Raw genomic sequence first — 20,128 nt, forward strand, 5'->3', positions numbered from 1 at the left:
AAATCTGGGGGTCAGTACCCATAGGCGTACTCCGGTTTTAGGCAATTAACAAGACTATCCACAGATGGTAACTTTTTAAATCCTTAACCCGTAACGTCAAGATAATGGTAAGAAAAGATCATTTACGGAGGTGTTGCAGCTGTAGCGAGATTTTAGCAAAATGTGGATAATTTAGACTTTTGTCTTGACGAGGAAAAGGAGTGAAAGTTTTTACGAAGGATAACCCTTATTGGAGGATAATGGGTTCCCAACATATGGCCATCCCGGACATACCACTAAAGTAGTGGAAATTCATAGGCGTAGCCTAAGGGTACATTACAAATGTATAAAATTGTTTTTTTTTAATACTTACTCCAATCGTATGTCCATTTTTTATTGTTTTCAAACAATACTGCAACTTTGTTGATAAATAAATACAGGCACATAACCTGTAATCACTACATTACACATTAAACTGATAGAAACACCTTTTCTGATGATACTAGTGCCGTAATCTCGTGAACAAAGTGGTAACTATCTTCAATAAGTGAAACTACAGTTACCATTATTAGTGTTACTTATATGTAACGCGGGGCTTTTAAGGGTTAACATGCAAGTAAGGGAGTTCCTAAACCAACATTATCGCAATCGTTGGATTGGTCGAGAGGGACCACAGCCATGGCCTCCTAAGTCTCCAGACCTAAATAGCTTGGACTTTTTTTCTGGTAACATCTTAAATCATTGGTATATCAGGCCCCAATTGACACAGCCGAGGAATTATGTGAAATTATTCGCAATATTCCTGATATTTTGAAAGGGTCTGCCAGTCTGAGAAATGAGGCACAGAGTGAAATCTTGCATCTTAGTAAGAGGAGGATATAATTTCGGTAACTCCTCTAGTTTTATTTTTATTATGAAATGCTTCAGTTTTTCTCTTGCTTCTTTTACTTCTTTTGTAATTTGCATCGGTAGCTATTTATGCTAATTTTTCACACATGGTGAAAGATACAAAAATAATGCAGAAAATCATAAAGTAAAAAGAAATGAAGAATGAATTTAAATATGAAATCAAAGTTCATACAAGCTGTTCCAAAAAGAAGTTAAGAAGCAAAAAATAGCACGTGACCCTGGAAAACATAAGACCCTGTATAAGGAGATCAACGATTTTGACGTTTTCTTGTAGATGTTTGTAAAAAACATAGGGATATGAAGTTTCAGTAAGTTATTTTTAGACGTACGAAAAAATTGAAAAACATTTTTCAAAAAATTGAACTTTGTCACCCTGTACATCAAAAATGGTGTGCTTTTGACAATACATATATTAACATTTTCTTCGTATTTTACCCTGTACTACCACCCCTTCAAATATCTGCATGATGATATGTTACACACTGTATAATATATTTTCAGGCAGATCTTTTAGAAAAAAATTTCCAAAATTTGGATGAGAAAAAAGTATCTATAATTAAGATGTATTATGAACTCTAAAAAAAGGGAACAGGAATTCTATTAGGCTGTTTCACATGAAATGTCGGATTTTAAGTCTTAACTTTTCTTCCGCCTTTTTTGCATCAAAACTTTTTTCTAGTTATGCGCCAAATATATCGTTTCAAACCTGAGAGTGTGCTGTTTATTATCTGATATTTTTTGTAGGATTGTGTACAGTTTTGACACATTTTTGGACCGATCATGTCTAACATGTATCCAAGAGATTTTCGTGTCTTGTACTTGTATGAGTGGAAAAGTGGGCATAACGCCATAGAAGCTGCCCGAAATATCAACTGTACGTTTGGGGAGGGTTCTGCAAATGAACGGACTATTCGTCGCTGGTATGCCAAATTCGAATCTGGAGACGAGAGCCTGGAAATTGAAGACCGTGATAAACCAAAGAGTGCCCTGAATGATGAAGTTTTGCAGGTGCTGGTTGAGGAAAATCCCCGCCAAACAGTCCGAGAACTTTCAAAAGAGCTAAACGTTAGCATCGCAACAATTTCTCGGCACCTAAAGCTGATTGGGAAAGTAAAGAAGATGGATAGGTGGGTCCCGCACGAGCTTAATGAACGGCAGAAAATTACGCGCCAGGAAATTTGCAATTCTCTGCTGATCCGAAACGACAGAAACCCGTTTTTGGATTACATTGTAACGTGCGACGAAAAATGGATGCTGTATGACAACAGACGACGCTCTTCACAATGGTTAGATGCCGATGAGAATCCAAAACATATGCCTAAACCGAGTTTGCACCCAAAAAAAGACGATGGTTACTGTATGGTGGTCAATGGGGGGCGTAATCCATTACAACTTCTTAAAATCGGGTGAAACCATTACTGCAGAGAAATACTGTGCCGAACTTACCGAAATGCATCGAAAGTTGTCTGTTAATCAACCGTCATTAGTCAATAGAAAGGGGCCAATCCTTCTTCATGACAACGCGCGACCACATGTTTCGCAAAGAACCGTGCAAAAGCTCAGAGAAATGGGGTACGAAACACTACCACATCCACCATATTCGCCGGACTTGTCACCGACGGATTATCACTTTTTTAAACACCTAGACAACTTCCTCACCGGAAAACGATACCTTGATCAAGCCACTATAAAAAGTGCCTTTAAGGAGTTTATTCAAAGTAGAAGCAATGATTTTTATGAAAATGTAATTGCAAAACTTGTCGCTAAATGGCAAAAATGTGTAGATTGCAATGGTGCATATTTCGATAAAATAAAAATAATTTTTGAATAAGTTATAGTCTCTTAGAAGTCACGAGTAAAATCGGGTATTTCATGTGAAACAACCTAATAATTCCAAAAAAGGGAATAGAATATTGTGGAGTTTAGTGGTATTTGAACGTCGCGGGCGGGGCACCGGTGTCGTCCGGGCCAATCTTGTTCCTGCCTGGTCGGCCAAACTTACCCTTTTCTCAATGGTACTTGGGGAGTCATCCCCTTCGCCTCTTAACGAATCAAAGAAAGCTTGTTCTCTGCTTCTTGAATTACCGTAGGCCATTCTTTACTGTGTACGAATTTATTAATGACAGAAAAAAAATTATCGCGTATAATGTATTTGCCAAGGGGTACCACCTAAGTTTTTCTAAAAGATCCCTTACGGTACTTTTACAGCTTAACCTAGGAAACTTTGGAAATTAACCGAATTACAAAGGAAGAAAAATATTTCTCTAAGCCACTCGACAACCTAAGAATAATTGTACAATGCCATTCTTATGCTAGATAATCTACAACTAACCTGTGTGTCTCTTTGTTGCCGGATATAGCACTAACATTCCCGAACTCACTGTTTTACAGCGTGTCGATTATGAACTTTCGAAGGATTCGTCGTGAAATTAACCAGTCGGGATTAGATACTTCTTCCGGGATTTCCGCTCAGCCCCCCGGGAACCACTTCACAGATTCATTTACGGGAGGCACCTAACAAATAAGAGGACACTGAGCCGGTAGTTGAGAACCAAAAGCAAGGTCCTAAGACGCGGGGGTGCAAGATTGCAAGAGAACTCTGTCTCATGTTGCAAATTTTTAAATACCGCATCAACTAGAGAACAACCATAGGCGTACTTAGACTATGGAGTAGTTACTGGTCCAAACCACTGGCCGCGTTAAAGCGTAACGCTCGGGAGGCACGGTTTGGCCTTTTTTGGGTCTTTCAGTAATCTTAATTGCACCCTGGTATTAGTTCTGCCAAAGAAGCCGCTGGAAATTCCACCACTTGGCTCGTCTACTATCCAAGGATAATGGGTGAAAAAACCTTGTGTTTGGCGGAAATTACTTCTCGAACTAATGACGTTCATAGGCGTATCACGAGGATGCTGAGCCCGAAGATTACACTTTTTTTTTTTTAATTCTAAATTATTCTATGTGTAACTACCTTAAATTAACAGGAATTTACATTAAAATCCTGAAAAACACTAAACAGTACCCTGTAGCGAATGTTTTTCTTTAACTTTTATAAAAATTTCAATTATTCAAGACCTATAGATTCTGTGGCAGGCATATCCACAACAAGAAGTTCCAATTCCAAAAAAGGGAATAGGAGTTCCAATCCCAAAAAAGAGAACAGGAGTTCCAATCCCAAAAAAGGGAACAGGAAATGCAATTCCAACTGGAATTACAAAAGCAGAAACATTACTATGAAATGTTAAATTTAAAAAAAGAACAGGTAAGTCGACGTAATTTTTATCTGAATTAATTTAATTAATAGTAGATTGAAAGACAAGCTTCATAAGACAGTTCTTAAAGCACGAATTCAAATTTAAAAAACAAGTGGCTATGAAACGAGTTTTTTTATACTATCTTTTGTAATTTGTCGTTTTTATGACATTTTTGAGTAAGAAAAATGGTTTAGTTATTTTACGGATTTTTTGTAATAGTTGGTAAAATGTTAATTGAAAAATGAAATTTTATTTAGTTGCCTCTTATTTTATCCAAATTCTATCACATAAATTGTTTTACATTACCGTTACCAACAAATTCGTAAAAAAATTGTATACTGAAAAACCTATAAACGCACCCAAATCTATGATGTTGAGTTCGTTTATAATCTATTCAAGTACCCAAATGACGTAAAATTACAAAAAATAAATTTCCATTGTTATCTTTTAGAGCATGGCAAACTGGGAAATTTTTAAAAAGGAAAAATTACTAGATGTTAGAAGTTTCATAGATCGTTTTGATCAAACGCATTTAGATCGGAAAATCAAAGAACGAGGAAAACGATTTATAGCTTTTATAAGGAGCAAATCGGATGTGTTAAAAGAATGGCGTTTAGAGATTAACAATTTTGAGGAAATGTTTACAACACTTTACAAAAAAATATCTGGAGCAGCTCATCCATTTTTTGATATTGGTGAAAAATTAGTAATAGAAAAAAACCATTTGGAACATCACAAATTTAAAATAATAAGATTTTTATGAGAAATATATCCGCTCCCTCTCGAAAAATTTCAAATTAAACACAGGGTGATTCAAAAATCGATCACGAAACTTAAGGAGGTGATTCTACATGATAAAATAATGGTAGAACCTCATATAATTTTTTTTCGAAACGTCATTGGTTTTCGAGTTACAGTTCGTCAAATTTAAATTTTTTATGTTTGTTATTTTAAATTATTTGCTTACGCAAAATCCTATATGACTAATATTTGCAGCATAGACTAAGTCGATTGTGCCCCATTACTTTAGTAAAAATTCAATTCGATTGTGTGCCACTAGAGGGCACTTTACCTACATGGAAAATTATTTTTCTGCCATATTTTTTTACCTTTGATAGCTACACTCGTTTTTAACAAGTTATCCGAAAGAACCATGCAAAACCTTTAAAAAACGTACTCTTTACTTAACTCGTTAAATCTAACCGTTTAGACGTAAATTGTCTTTAAAAATGATGTCGCAAGTCAATTTTGCCCAACCGATTACCACCAGCTACCAGCTTAGTAGGTATCAAATTATTCGAAAGCTGTCAGTTTAAAATAAAACATCAAAACGAAACTAAACAAGATTTTCAAAATGTCCCCCATTTTCTTCAATACATTTCCTAACACTCTTCAAAAAATGCCGCCTGATTCGATGAAAAATTCCCGGTGTTTCCCTAATAGTTTGGCACTCCTCTGTTATCCGTGAACGAAGATCCTCGACGTCAACGACCGGAGTAGCATACACCAATCGCTTCAAATGGCCCCAGAAGAAGAAACCCATAGGATTAAGTTCTGGAGACCTCGCTGCCCATGCCAATGGCCCATTTCGTCCAATCTATCAGTCTGGATACGCTGCATTCAAATACTCACATACAGGAACACTAAAGTGGGGCGGGGCTCCATCTTGGAGAAGCCACATGTCGGCCCTTATATCCAATAGCACATCTTCCAGATACAATGGGAGTCGATTTTGAAGAAAATCTAGGTATAAGTCACCAGTTAATGAGCCATAAAAAAATTGAGACCAATAAGGTAATCTCCTATTATCCTAGCCACACATTTAGTAAAAATCTACGCTGATGTTTTGTTTCTACCACACTGTGAGGATTATTGTAGGCATATGTGTGTATGTTATGCAGATTTGTTATGCCATGACGCGTGAAACCAGCTTCATCAGTGAATAATATGAGGCCCATTAGTTGATTGTTGCGTTCATATTTAGCTAGAATCTGGTTACACATTTCCTATCGTCTCGGCCGATCATCGTCATAAAGGGCTTGCACTTTTTGCGAATGGAAAAGATAGAGTTGTTCTTCTCTTAGGACCCTCCATGAACTAGCCTGGCTGACACGTACCTCATTCTCAATTTTTCTAGTACTGATACCTGGATTATCTTCAATGATCTCAAGAATTCTTTCTTCTTGCTGCACAGTTCTAGTGTTTCTAGGTCTTCACTTGTTTCCATTAAAAATTTTGAAGGAACCATATTCAGCAAGCCTCCTATGCACGCTGGAAAATGTTTGAGCATGAGAGATATTTCTACCTGGATAACTGTCCAAATAATATCTTCTTGCCAACTCTGTATTACTGTTTGCTCGTCCATAACAAAAATGCATATCACAATATTCCATATTTGAATACTGATTAGCCATTATTAGTTCCTTAAAGTTTAAAAATTAAATAGTTTCATATATGATTGTATTGGATGTTTTAAACTGATAGCAGTTTTCAATGTAGGTGAAGTGCCCTCTAGCGATATACAATCGAATTGAATTTTTACTAAAATAATGGAGCGCAATCGACTTGGTCTATACTCCAAACATTAATCATATCAGATTTGAGAATTTGAGAATCTTGTTTAGTTTCATATTGATGTTTTATTTTAAACTGACAGATTTCGCATAATTTGATACCTACTAAGCTGGTAAATGGTGGTAATCGATTGGGAAAAATTGACTTGCGACATCATTTTTAAAGACGATTTACGTCTAAACGGTTAGATTTAACGAGTTAAATAAAGAATACGTTTTTTAAAGGTTTTGCATGGTTCTTTCAGAAAACTTGTTAAAAACGAGTGTAGCTATCAAAGGTTAAAAAATATGGCAGAAAAATAATTTTCCATGTAGGTAAAGTGCCCTCTAGCGGCACACAACCGAATTGAATTTTTACTAAAATAATGGGGCGCAATCGACTTAGTCTATGCTGCAAATATTAGTCATATCGAATTTTCCGTCAGCAAATAATTTAAAAAAACAAACATAAAAAATTTCAATTTGACGGATTGTAACTTGAAAACCAATGACGTCTCGAAAAAAAATTATATGAGACTCTACCATTATTTTATCATATAGAATCACATCGTTAAGTTTCGTGATCGATTTTTGAATCACCCTGTATAGTGATGATTTTCAAAGGTGGCCGCGTTGTCCTCTAGACTAAAAGTAGTACACGAAGGGTAAAAATGAGAAGATATATTTTTTTTAATACAAATACCGAATAAGGAAATATTATAATAAACGTATTTATTAACGAAGAACAACAAATATTGACGTATATTTAGAGTAAATGTTGCTATACTTTACAAAAACAAAAGTAACAGTCAGGCTTAACATGTGACTCTAAAAAGTACAAAAAAAACAAATTAACAAACTAAAAATGTAGCAAAGTCAATTGAAAAGGCAAACGTTTCGGCCATTCTTGAAGTTCCTCTTTGCAAATTTGACGCTGATGGTTTTAAAATAATGTTCTTCTTTAAAAATTACTTATTTCAGGAAACTACAGGTTACACAAATTTATTACCCTTGCGTCTAAGTAGGAAACAGAAAATTCATCATTGGGTAATAGATTTCTTACAGCGGCCAAGTAATGTACATCTTTATTTTATTTTTTTAATTTAACCAAAACAAAATCGTCAGGATTTATATTTTCTTTTCTCTTCGCGGAATTTTCCTATGTGGCTTTACTTTTTAGAAGTTCTGCTAGTGTCATGTTTTCTGGCTCACTATCAGCTATTTCTGTGTGTCAATTTCATTTGCTACTAGTTGAACTAGCGTCGTATTTTCGATGTCGCTTTCATCAGCATACTGAATCGCGTCTTCTGAATTAGATTCTGAACTAGTAGAGAGCCATTTCATACGTTCTCTAGTTTTCCTATTCTTGCTTCTTTTTTTATTTTTATTTTTTTGTTTGTCCTTATCAATATTTTCAATTAGTTTTACATATTCTTGACTACTAAGTATTTGACTACCGCTGGTTACTTTACGACTTTTCACTGTAGTAGAGGGAGTTTTAGTGATTTTATTCAAGATGGCTTCAAAAGTAGAATTGGTGTCTCTTGGTTCGTGTAGAGGCGGTACAGGAACTTCGTTCTCATGTCGAGACATTAAATAAATTTCATTGTCATTGGAGACTGAGCTCATATTGAAGTCTTATAACTCTGTAGTATCATTAACTTCTAATTGATTACATAGTATATCTAATGGGTCATTACTTTCCAACCTTGAAGCTTCATACCTTTTTAGTTTTGTAGGATCTAGCCCAGTTATCGGATATTTCTCTCTTGAACATGGAAAAATCCCTGTTGATTTGAAAGAAGCAATAACATTTTTCTCTGAAATTCCTTCTTCCCAAATCGAACAAAGCTAATTGAAAAATTCGCTTTTAATTTATTTTCTTTGATTGTTTCGTTGCCAGTCAATTAGTTTTTCATTCCATTTTAATTTTAGTAGACCAAAGCAACCTCGATCCAATGGTTGAAGCAAGTCAGCAGAATGTGCAGGCAGCTTTCATAATGTGATGTTTTCTTTAATGGCTAGTTCTATGATATATTTATTCAGATGAATCAAATGGCTATTCAAAAAAATAAAAAGTGGTATCTCTGTTATAAGTGTGCAAAATTTGGTAAACTATTCATTGAAGATAGCTGTTGTTATTCAACCTTTGTCAGAAACTCCATACATGATATTTTCTAAATCATTGGTACCTTTCCACGAAGTCCACAGATTTTGACCTTGAAATATTATTAATGGAGGCAATGAACGTCCGCTTGCCGATATACAAACCATCACCGTCACGTTCTCCTTAACAGAATCTTCAATATTTCTATGAACTTTCTGTCTTTTTGCGGCTATTCCTTCTATTCTGGTAGGATCCATCGAAAAGGGAGTTTCCTCAAGATTCCAACATTGTGATGATTATTAAATTAATATTGAGGTTGTGTATGCATTTTTTAAGCTTGTCGTAAAACGCAAAAATTATAAATGGGTCACTAGTGGCTAAACGTTGACACTTTTCCAGTTACTCTATTTTCTTTTGGCTATGTCTATTCCTTTTGCAAAATTCTCTAAATCAGTCGTCACCAGAGTGGCCAGTTTTAAAAGCCGTTGTCAGGTTGTTTTGTAGCACGTATGTTTGAACTGCTGCTTTCACTTCTTGCTTGGTTAGTGCAAATCCCCACTGAGCCATGATTATTAACTTTGAAGTTAAATCTTGTTCTGCCTCTAACGATAAGGATGTTTTCCTCTCTTGTTTGCCTGAATTCTTCTTATGAATATAGCGACTAAGCTTCGATTTACCGATGTGGAAGGTTTTAACTGCATTTCTTAAAGTTACGTCTCCTCCTTTGACTAATTTCGCCGCTTTTTTAAGGTCTTCCTCAGCATCTTCAATTCGTAGCGAATAGAAATCAAAAAATAACTTAATATTATTTCTCATATTTACCCCTGGGTTGTCTCATTATTACCTCTGTGTGTGTCTCAAATTTATCTTCGCAAAAAACAACACTTACTCTACAACGAATTTTGAACCGAAACTGAATTGCCTACACCCACCTGTGGCTTATGTGCGCGCGCAACAATATTCTCGAACTTCCTATCGGTTTGCACCCAGGCCATACAGCAAAAGTCCTTTAGCGCACATAAAAAGTTTTAAACCGCGAAATTGAGTAATAAATTTTTAATTTCAGTATCTCTTCATTTATCAAATAAAAATGAAATAAATTGTGGGGATGACTTCTTTACAAGTATTACTATCTACTTATAATAAGAAAATGGCCAGAATGTACTTTTTTTTCTAACATTATTCAAATGTCTCATTTTTTACCCATATTTTACGTGTCTCATTTTTACACCACTTGACCCTAATAATAAATTCAAGAAAAGTTAATGATCTGAACAATAAGGCAAAGGACGTTTAATTATTCCTAAAATATGAGTCTATGAACGCAATAGTGGCCTAAGCCGAAAAACAAAATTTCCAGTAAATCGATAATGAAAATTCTGCACGAAGTTATTTTTATGTCGCAAAGTATAAATAATATGTATAAATAAATAGCCTCCAAGTTATTAGCAGGGTCAATGAGCTCGATGTAAAGGAGTAATTTTTTTTCTTTTTAATTTTGTTCTACGGAAAAACATGTGGGTTAGGCCACTCGTGCTTTCAACATAGTTTTACCTAACTATTGGATAGTCGCTTTGCTTGGTCCTATATACCTACCGAAAAAGTGCACAATTCAAGTTCTAAGGTATTTTATTAGAAAACTTTCAAAACGGTTTAATCTTTTTATTTTTCTTCAGGGTAAATTTCTTCTGACCGATTTTCTGAGGCCTTCAAATCTTTGTAGAACTGGTGATATATTGGTGGAATAAATGGAGCAAGTTCTAAAAGGTCTCTTTTTCTTTGTGTTAATTTTGTACCCTTTTGGGTAGAGGATATTTAGTTGAATTTTTTAAAAGTCGTGTGTTGAGTTTCTTCTAGCAATATCTACTGAATCGAATAAAACATCATTGTTGTTTGGATGTTTGTAATAAATACAACACAGATCAAAATTCTTATAAAGGAGCCATTGTATCTTTAGCCACTCAACTTTTGATTTATTTGTTGACATTTTTCGATTTGTTATTCTATTTTCCAAATTGTTTGTAGAATAAAAGTTAGCAGTGGACATTTGAATTACTTTAAAAGGTTCCTTGCCGATTCTATAACGTTTTTCCAATCATTTGGAATGAAAATGTCTTTAAAGAACTTCTTGTTCTTCTCGACCAAACCGAAATCTTGATCGCAAGGCAAGTAGAAGTGCCCACTGACCAAGAATTTACTATGAATTTTTCGCAGGTTGATTAAGTGGGAAGACACAATGTACTTGCATAAAGCAGCCATCGTTATATTTCGGTTTTGGTCTCCGCATTGGTCAAAATGCATTATTAATTTCGCAGTTTTTACAAAATTTTTGGCGAAATGCAAAATGCATGATTCTACTTCTTGGGAACCTCTTGAGGTAATAGATTCGCTCCGTTTAGACATAAAGACTTCATTTGTATCTAAATGATGAATCCGTAAGCAATAGGTCCAAAGTTGCCGCTTGTAGTAACAAATTCTTGTGGATAAAATAAGTGTGGGTAGAGTCTTACATATAGTCTTAAATAACAGACTTACCTTTAAAAAATATAACACTTTCAAATACAAATTTCTTAACAAAATAATGTATTCCTTAATAATACATACCTTCAGCGGTAGTATTAGCCATCTCATAGCACCAATGTAGCAGCCTTTAAAAGTAATTAAATATAAATAAACCGTAATATTTTGTTGTATTTACTAAATACACGTTTATTGCTTACACAGCAACCCTCAAAGTAATAGCGGCTTAACCCACAGACATTTGGATTAGGTCACTGTTGCACCAACTATGAGTGATGAATCTTAAACGCAATAAGTAAGTACACTGCTGCCATTTAGTAGTTAACACGAAAATATGGCTTAGGCTACTGTTGATTTAAAATATACATTTTCGGGATTAGTAATAGGCCAAAATCACAAAATCGCAATTTTGTAACTTAGGCCACTGTTGCGTTCGTAGACTCATATAGTGTGTACGTTTTCCTACAAGTAAATGGAAGCTGCTAGCTTTAACCATGTTGCCATTCGTTTCTTGTGGGAAGAATGGAGACATGCTTTGACAACAGTTTTTATTGACCTTAAACATAACCTCACTATTTAATTAAAAACAAAGTCATGAAGTGTCCGTTTACCTCGAAAATTAGTTAATTTCACCTCAAATTTAGCAATTTGTCCTTAAAAATGAACCCAGCAATCAACCATCAACTCGAAGAAGATCTGTTTGTCAATCTAGTGGAGGATAACATTATCAATGACGCTTTCAAATCTATGAAAATCCCGCAAGAAGAAAACTATAGCTCATGTTCAGAAGACGATGATTTTTACGATTACGATGAACAGGAAGGGTTCTACGCCAAAGGGTCCCATTCAAACCAGCAACAATACTCCAATAAACTAAGCACTTTTCCTGTGTGTGGTGTGTGAAAACCTTTTTAGAAAGTATGTCAATAAGGTAAATGTGGATAAGTATGAAGTACAGTCCTTGTCGGACCATGCGGACCATAATTATTAATACTGAGTTCCGAAAACTGTGTGATAAGCGACAAAAAACATTTAGAAAACATAGGCAAGTTGCCTGCCCAAGTTACTAATGTCTCCATATCCAAACCTGAGATGCATCAGTTAAATCATGAGATTAGATAAGGCATACTTTTTTCTCTATACAATGATTTGTTTTGATTGAGGGTTGATCGTTTCAGACTTCATCAACCGGCTTTTCCTATTCAAATGGGGTTGTGGCAGGAAGCCTACAAGGCTGTTGAGGACATCAACAATTTAAGGGATCTGTCCAACAAAAAAGCCTGTTCCCAAAATTATGGCTAATTATTATCAAAAGTTAGCCATAGTATTTTGGAAGGTGGGAAATTACTTATTCCATGCTGCTGCCCTTTTCAAACTGCTGCAACTGAACAAGGAAATGAAGAAGAATATCACTCAGGAGGAATTGCAGAAAATGGCTTGCAGGTGAGAAAAACCTATGGGGGAAAACTATATCATCAAGAATGACTTTCATCTAGATATACAAAGAGTTTTTGTTTAAGAAAGGGAATAATATTATAAGTGGTATTGAATCATGTAAAAATAGTTATATAGGATGGCTCATAAAAAAAGTTACTTTGTTGAATAACTTAAAAACTAACAGCTTCACAAACAATATGAGTATGTCTCTGAATTCTACAGGAAAAACTCTATAAGGATGTGTTTTTCTTGGTTCATTAATCTAAGCAATGATCAAAATATTTTCAGAGTTCTGGTAGCCACCTTGGCAATTTCACTGCCCTCTGTTCACCCAGAGTTTGATAGATTCATTGAAACAGACAAGTCACCCCTGGAAAAAGCACAAAGGTTGGCCATTCTTTTGGGCTTAACTCAGCCTCCCACAAGGGCCAGTCTCTTAACAGATTTGGTAATAACTAAAAATGCCTGTAAATTTTTTATATCTTCAAGATTCATTTTTCTAGGTTCTCGTTAATATAGTTAACCTGGCAACCCCCCAACTTCAAGATTTGTGTAATTGGCTAAAGGTCAACTTTAACCCCTCGAATTTGTGTTCAAGAGTCTATAATGTGATCCAACAAATACAGACAGGTATTTATTGCATGCATTGCAATAACATGCAATTCTGTGATATTTATAAATTTCTTTAGATGAAAGTGGAATTACTCTTCGGCAGAATATTCCTGCTCTGCAAGATGTGACTTTAGTTCATTTGGTTCGACAAGTGGCCTATTTTTACCAAACTCTGAAATTTGTAAGGTTGATTGAACTGGCAAAATTTACCATTCCATTTCACCTGGAAAGATTGCTTGTTGATTGTTTGAGACACAATGACATTCAGGTATTAGTTATTTTGGGCTCCCAAACAGTGAAAACGTTTATTGATTTGAATAATTTTGTCAGATTCACATTGATTGTGGAAAACAATGTATCAACTTTGGAATCGATCTGAGCGAAAGTCAAAGAGAGGATTCCCCTGAAGGACCTACTTTGCAAGTAATGCGTACGGAGCAAGTTCATAACCAGCTTGTAAACATGTCCACTGTCTTAAACAGGGCTATTAATGTCATCAATCCCAACAAAAAGGTGACTATTGTAATTCTGTGCAGTTAGCACAGATTATTTCACTTTATGTTAATGTCTAGATGGAACAAGAAAAACTTAGGGGTATAATGATTCAAAAGTATCATGAAAACAAGTTGAAGGAACACCAAAATATTCTCCAATGGCACAAGATTATTGATGACAGGAAGGAGTGTATTGAGAGGCTGAACACCGTGCGAGAAGAAGAGGAACAAAATCGGTATTATTTCTTATTTGCAATTTAATTATCGTCTCATATAAAATTTGTCGCAGTTTGGAAGAAATACAGCATCAGCAAATGATGGCAGAACAAAAACGTTTACAGGAGAAAAGACAGGAACGTGAACGCAGAAGACATCAGAATAAAATTGAACAGATCAAGCACAGATATTTACAAGAGAAGCTTCAACAAGTGAGTCTTGAACTTGCTCCTCATTTAAACTTAATCTACATGAAATAATTATTTAAATCAGTCTAACAGGACATGGCCAAAAAATTCTAAAGTAAAATGGATGAGGATGGTATTAAAAAGCTTGATGCTGATCAAATCGCCGCCAGGGAAGCCGAGAAATTGCAGAAAAAATAACGTGAGTTACAGGCTAAACTCAAATTCCAAGAAAAAAAGGTATGTGCTCATATTGAATTGTATTTTAGTGCGAGTGTTGAAGGTGTGTTTTCTTAGGTGGACTACTTTGAACATGCCAAACGCCTAGAAGAGATACCGCTATTGCAAGAGAGCCTTAAAGAAAAACAATTGCAAGATCAACAATTCTGGGAATAGCAGGAAAAAGAAAGAATCGTTGTTGCGATCGACGAATGAAAATTAGCAGTTGCTACTGGAGACCCATTGGCCCGAATGAAGGCTGAAAAGGTAAGCAATTACTCATGCCTTAGTTATACGTGAATTGCCGATTGCTAGATCCAGCGTGATATCTGATTTAAGTTAACTCTTTGATGCATTGTACATGAAGATTTAAAAATTCTCTCAATCTATCAATATTTTATGATTTTTGAAAAGCTTATAGAGTGCACATTTTTGTGGGCACAGTTTATAGGTCACTTCCGGGTTTGTGATATCTTCACAAACAAAATATTGGGAGCAATTCACTGTTTGTTCGTGTTCGTAACATGTTACGTGTTGTAGCATGTTTTTACAGTCTTAATGTCGTTTAAGGACGAATTTTTGGCAAAACTTAAGAAGGAAAGGCAGTCACTGTACAAGAAGTTACACGATTTTGAGAAGACTCTATCTGAAGGACGATGTAAGAAACTAGCTGAACGAAAACAAAAGCGCAAGGATACGCTCAATGGCTCAAAGACAAAAAGGAAGAGGAGGAACGCAAACGAGAAGAACAAAAAAGGTATTTATTGTTATACAGGATGTCGAGACAGTGACGGAAAAGCCGTTGCCATCTACCATTTTAAGATAAGAACTTTTGAAAAAGCGACGAAGAATTGACATCTTGTACTCTAGGTTGTATTTCAAGTACATTTATTCAACATATGTTATTTAAAGGCGCGACGAAGAAGGAAAAGCACGCAAGAATAAAGAACGCGAAGAACGTTTGGAGCAAGAAAAAGTCCAAAAAGAATAGAGAGAGCGCGAGGACCGAGAAAAAAAAGAAATGTTGGACCGTTCTGTCGCCAAACAGACAACAAAAGAAGAGATCGGTGAATTTCAGTTTCGTAAAGGTGTGTACCCTTAATTATTACTGAATTTCTTTGTAGAGCGCAAGTTGCTGGAAGAAAAAGACAACAAGGATGATAAGTCGAGTGATTGAAGGCGGACGAATGCAGGAGGTGCCGAAAAAGATCAGAGAAAAGGTCTGAATCGTCATGGTGGACGGCTGGTGTATCAGGAGACAAAGATCGGGAATCGCGTAAAGAACCTAAAAAAACCGAAGTTGGGACTCCTGGTATGTTTATTTTTATTGCAGTGATAATATGTTTGAAAATAATATTCAATTTCAGGTCACCGCGCAAATCCGAAATTGTAGTCGAGTTGGAGATAGGGCAGTGAAAAGGAATGTGATTCGTCTCGGGATAAAAACAGGGATCGTCAAGATGACAAAGATCGGCGTAAAATTTCCCGTGGTGTAAGTGGCTTTGATAGAGACAAGAGGGACGACAGAGATAGAAGGGAAGATAGAGGTAAATGCAGTCGAATATATGTCCAATACCGTGCATAGAAATAAAATTGGTCTGTTCTTTTAATTTCAGGTTTTGACCTGAGAGAAAATATAGATGGACAAAAGGGGTATTATCGTGATGGTGGCAGACTATACAACTGCGATCGTGATAACGACAAATCTCGTGGCTACGATTCTGAACGTTGTTTTGAACGTCGAGATGGGAGGTATGTTCGTATTCTACAGTGTTATTCACGTAGCCTGTTCTCTGGATTTTCCGAAATTGTATTTTGACGGTGGCTGGCGACTACACATTTTATGTGCTTCAAAAAGTGAATGTTATAGGGGTAATCGTAGAGGCGATGACCGCCATGGTAAACCCACTGATGGTGGAAGTTCCTGGCGTTCATTTCGTGCAAACGATTATACGTATCGTAGAGGTCCTCCGTCTTCCAGAAGCGGAACTCTACGTGAGGATGGGTCAGAGTGGCGTAACGACAGCACAGTTCCACAGCGTGACGAGGCGATGAAAAGAGGAGGACATAACAAGAGAGGTCCTGCTGAGGAAAAACGTCCTGCTTCTAAGGAGAAACGTAAGCTTTTGAATGAATCATATTTTTTCATATTAAGACTTGAGTTTCCAGCAGCCCAAAAGTCAACCTACGACCGAGAGCGAAGATGGATGGACCACGAAAGACCGACGTCGTTAGAACACGAGTTAGAACTTTTATTTTTAAGTCAATTGAAATTAAAGACAAATTATCAAGGTACTGTTGTTATGCAGTTGTAGTCTTTGATCAGATTGGCTATTAAAACGCATAGTTAGCGAAATGAATATTGAAAAAAATTAGTTATAAATAATACATATTTTTGAGTCGGATAAAAGTTTAGAAACTTTTATTTATAAAGAGTTAATATTACAAGAAAAAGAAACTTAATATTTGGTACCACATCCTTTCGAGTTAAACACTGCCTGACATTTTCTAGGCATTGAAATCAACGAGGTTCACACACGTTTCCTTAGGAACTTTTTTCCACTCGTCAAATATTATTTATAAAATTTCAGCCTTGTTACGAATGTTTCTCAAACAGATGCGCCTATCTAGGATTCCCCATAAATGTTCATCCAATTTAAATCAGGGGATTGTGAGGGCCATTCAATTACATCCGCCCTTTCAGAATAAAACCAATTTTTTATTAACTTGGAAGTATGTTTTATTATGAAGTACTAATATTGGCAATTAACCTAAAATATTTTGATACGTTGAGAGGAGTAACATGAATGAAAAGTCTCTAAACTTTTATCAGCTGAAAAAACTTGACTCGCCTCAATGATAAACACATACAAATCCAATATAAGAAACAAGTTTATACAAAAATGATACGATTAGTGAATAAAAATTTTATGCATATAAAAATTCTAAACTTTTGCCCGCCACTGTACATGTTTATTATCAATGTTGTTCTTTTTTAGTTCAAACCAAGGTGTTTAGCAAATGGTTCATTACAAAATAGAATATCCGTTTATTTTATTAATGTACGAATTATGAATATTAATCTTACTTATATAGAATTAAAGTTATTTTTAATTTAAAAAATTGTATGACTTCTATTTGCTGTTGATTGCTGATTGGCCTCCTAGTCCTGCATAGCTAACCGCTCAAAAAAACGAAGTATCACATAAACTTGATAACATATATGTATAGATGAAAATTTTAAAACAGCTATTGCAATGTACAGGGTTATTCAAATGTCTCGCATAAAATTCATCTGTTTTATGAATGATTTTTTCGAAAAACGCTGAAACACGTAAATTCATTGAAATTACTGTTCAACTTTTGGTGATAACATTCATTCCTTATTTACAACCTCTTCATCCCCAGCTACCCCAACTTTTTTTTTCAAACGGCAGCCTGGGTCATATGGGGGTGCTATGAAAATGTCTTCAAAAACTGTATTCGATGGTACCAAAATAATCTGAATTTGCTCATTCAGTTGCGATAAAACAAGAGCTAATTATTTTTAAAGGGCAATACCCTTTTTAATAAAATGAGTTATTCTAAATAGATAATTACCACTTCCCTAATTTGATTTAATGTAGTAAATGTTGAAAATGACCTCCACCTTCCACCTGACATGCACCAAGTTTAGAATAAATAGTATCTACTGCACTACCAATATTTTTGGCTGGAATATTATTTATCTCCATCCTTATCCTATGTTTAAGGTCCTCAATGTTTTCGCGTCTATTTTGTTACACCCTCCCTTTTCTTTAAATATCCCCATAGAAATCACAGATTTGAATGAAATTTTAGGAATACACAGTACTGTTCTGGGTCAATCGAACACGAGAAAAACCAGGCGAATTGACTGACGCCAAATTTCTTCCCACTATAATGCTCCGAACCCAACGGAGCTGGTCGTCGGCAGTTACTTTACTTCGAACTATCGAAGATAGAAAAACGGTTAGGGTATTTTTCTTTGAATAGAAACGAAAATTTTATTTTTAAAATGCCGACTACTTATAGTGTTTCCGAAAAAGTCCAAATCATTAAATGGTATTACCAAAGTCAGACTTATCGCCAAATTAGAGAATCTTTTTCGGAAATGTTTCGGGAAGAAAATAGATCAATTCCCTCGTCGACATTACATTTAATTGTTCATAATTTTGAGACATTGGGATGTGTTTCACCCAGCGCACATCAGAGCCCTGTTGAACTCGATGAAGACGTCGAGTTCACACAGATCCAGATCTGTGCTATGGCGAATAAAGATCCCACTCTCTGCAGCGAAGGCATTGCCGATGAAGTTGGGATTAGTGGTTCGTATGTCAGGAAAGTTCTAAAAAAAATGGTTACCGATCCTACAAACCTCAAAAAACTCACGAAGTGTTTCCCGCAGATCACTTTCGCACAATGGAATTTTACGAAATAGTAATAGAACGTTCGAATCGTGATGACAATTTTCTCAGGAACGTTGTCTTCACGGATGGATCGACCTTTCCATTATTAAATCGACCTAATTCTGCTTGTGTGCGATATTGGTCTCGGAAGAACTTGCACAAGTTTTTTTATGTTCGCACTCAGTATCCTCAAAAATTTAACGTCTGGGGAGGCATATTGGGTGAGAATATGATTGGTCCATTTTTCATGGATGGAATTTTGACTGGCGCGAAGTACTTGGACCTGCTTCAAGAACAAATAGTGCCCAAAATTCACTGAGAATCGATTCTGTGAGACCTGGTTCCAACAAGATGGATGCCCTGCTCATAATAGTCGTTTGGTCATGGAATTTTTGTCTCAGACGTTCCCCCAACAACTTTTTACAGGGCAAGAGGGAACTATTTTATGGCCAGCCAGATCTCCAGATCTTTCTCCAAACGATTTTTTTCTATGGGGGCACGTAAAATCTAACATTTATGGCTTTGATAGGGCTAATAATTTGGATGAACTTCGAGGAAAAATCGAAAACTCGTTCCAAAATATTAGCTGTAACATGCTACGAAATGTTAGAAGGTCATTTTATGACCGGTTGGGCTATTGCCTAGCTCAGGAAGGTGGGATTTTCGAATAACTAATTTAATTTTTTCAATTAATTATCTTAACATTTTTATCATTCGGAATTCGTTTTTATTTTATTATTTTTAAATAGAATTAATTTTTAGTTTGGCCAGAGAAAATCCTTTCGTTTCAAAGAAAGAATGAAAGATGTAATTCCAAGTTCATTTTAGGGATTAGCGTATTTTATTAGAAGTGCGGCCGCCGCCATCTACACTTCACACGTATCAATATCGTACTGATTTATTTACGGTACTAACTGTGCACTTATCCTTGCGCGGGTGTGAGGGGGGAATAGATATGGGTATGATTTGGGTAGTAGTCAATTCGACTGATTTTTCTCGTGTTCGATTGGACCAGAACAGTACTGTATAGTCAGCTGCATACAGTCGCGATATTAACTATTTGTCTACTAGTAGAATATTTAAAAAATTGGAGTAAAATCCTAATTACTTAAATTTACATGAACTTTATTTCATAAACGAAAATGTATCATTTGTATCTCAAATATTCAAATAAAATGTTAACAATATCTTTCAAAAATAAGGAACAAGTTCTTAAAAAC

At 35.5% G+C, this 20,128-nt stretch overlaps 2 pseudogenes; both read left to right on the plus strand.

Moving 5' to 3' along the window:
* The first annotated feature begins 1,668 nt into the window (after window positions 1-1,668).
* LOC136418302 (histone-lysine N-methyltransferase SETMAR-like) lies at window positions 1,669-2,719 on the plus strand (annotated as a pseudogene).
* Window positions 2,720-11,978: 9,259 nt separating this feature from the next.
* On the plus strand, window positions 11,979-17,448 carry LOC136418305 (eukaryotic translation initiation factor 3 subunit A-like; annotated as a pseudogene).
* The last annotated feature ends 2,680 nt before the right edge of the window (window positions 17,449-20,128 follow it).

This window comes from Euwallacea similis, chromosome 34 (genome assembly GCF_039881205.1).
Source record: "Euwallacea similis isolate ESF13 chromosome 34, ESF131.1, whole genome shotgun sequence".
In the NCBI taxonomy this organism is placed as follows: Eukaryota; Metazoa; Arthropoda; class Insecta; order Coleoptera; family Curculionidae; genus Euwallacea; species Euwallacea similis.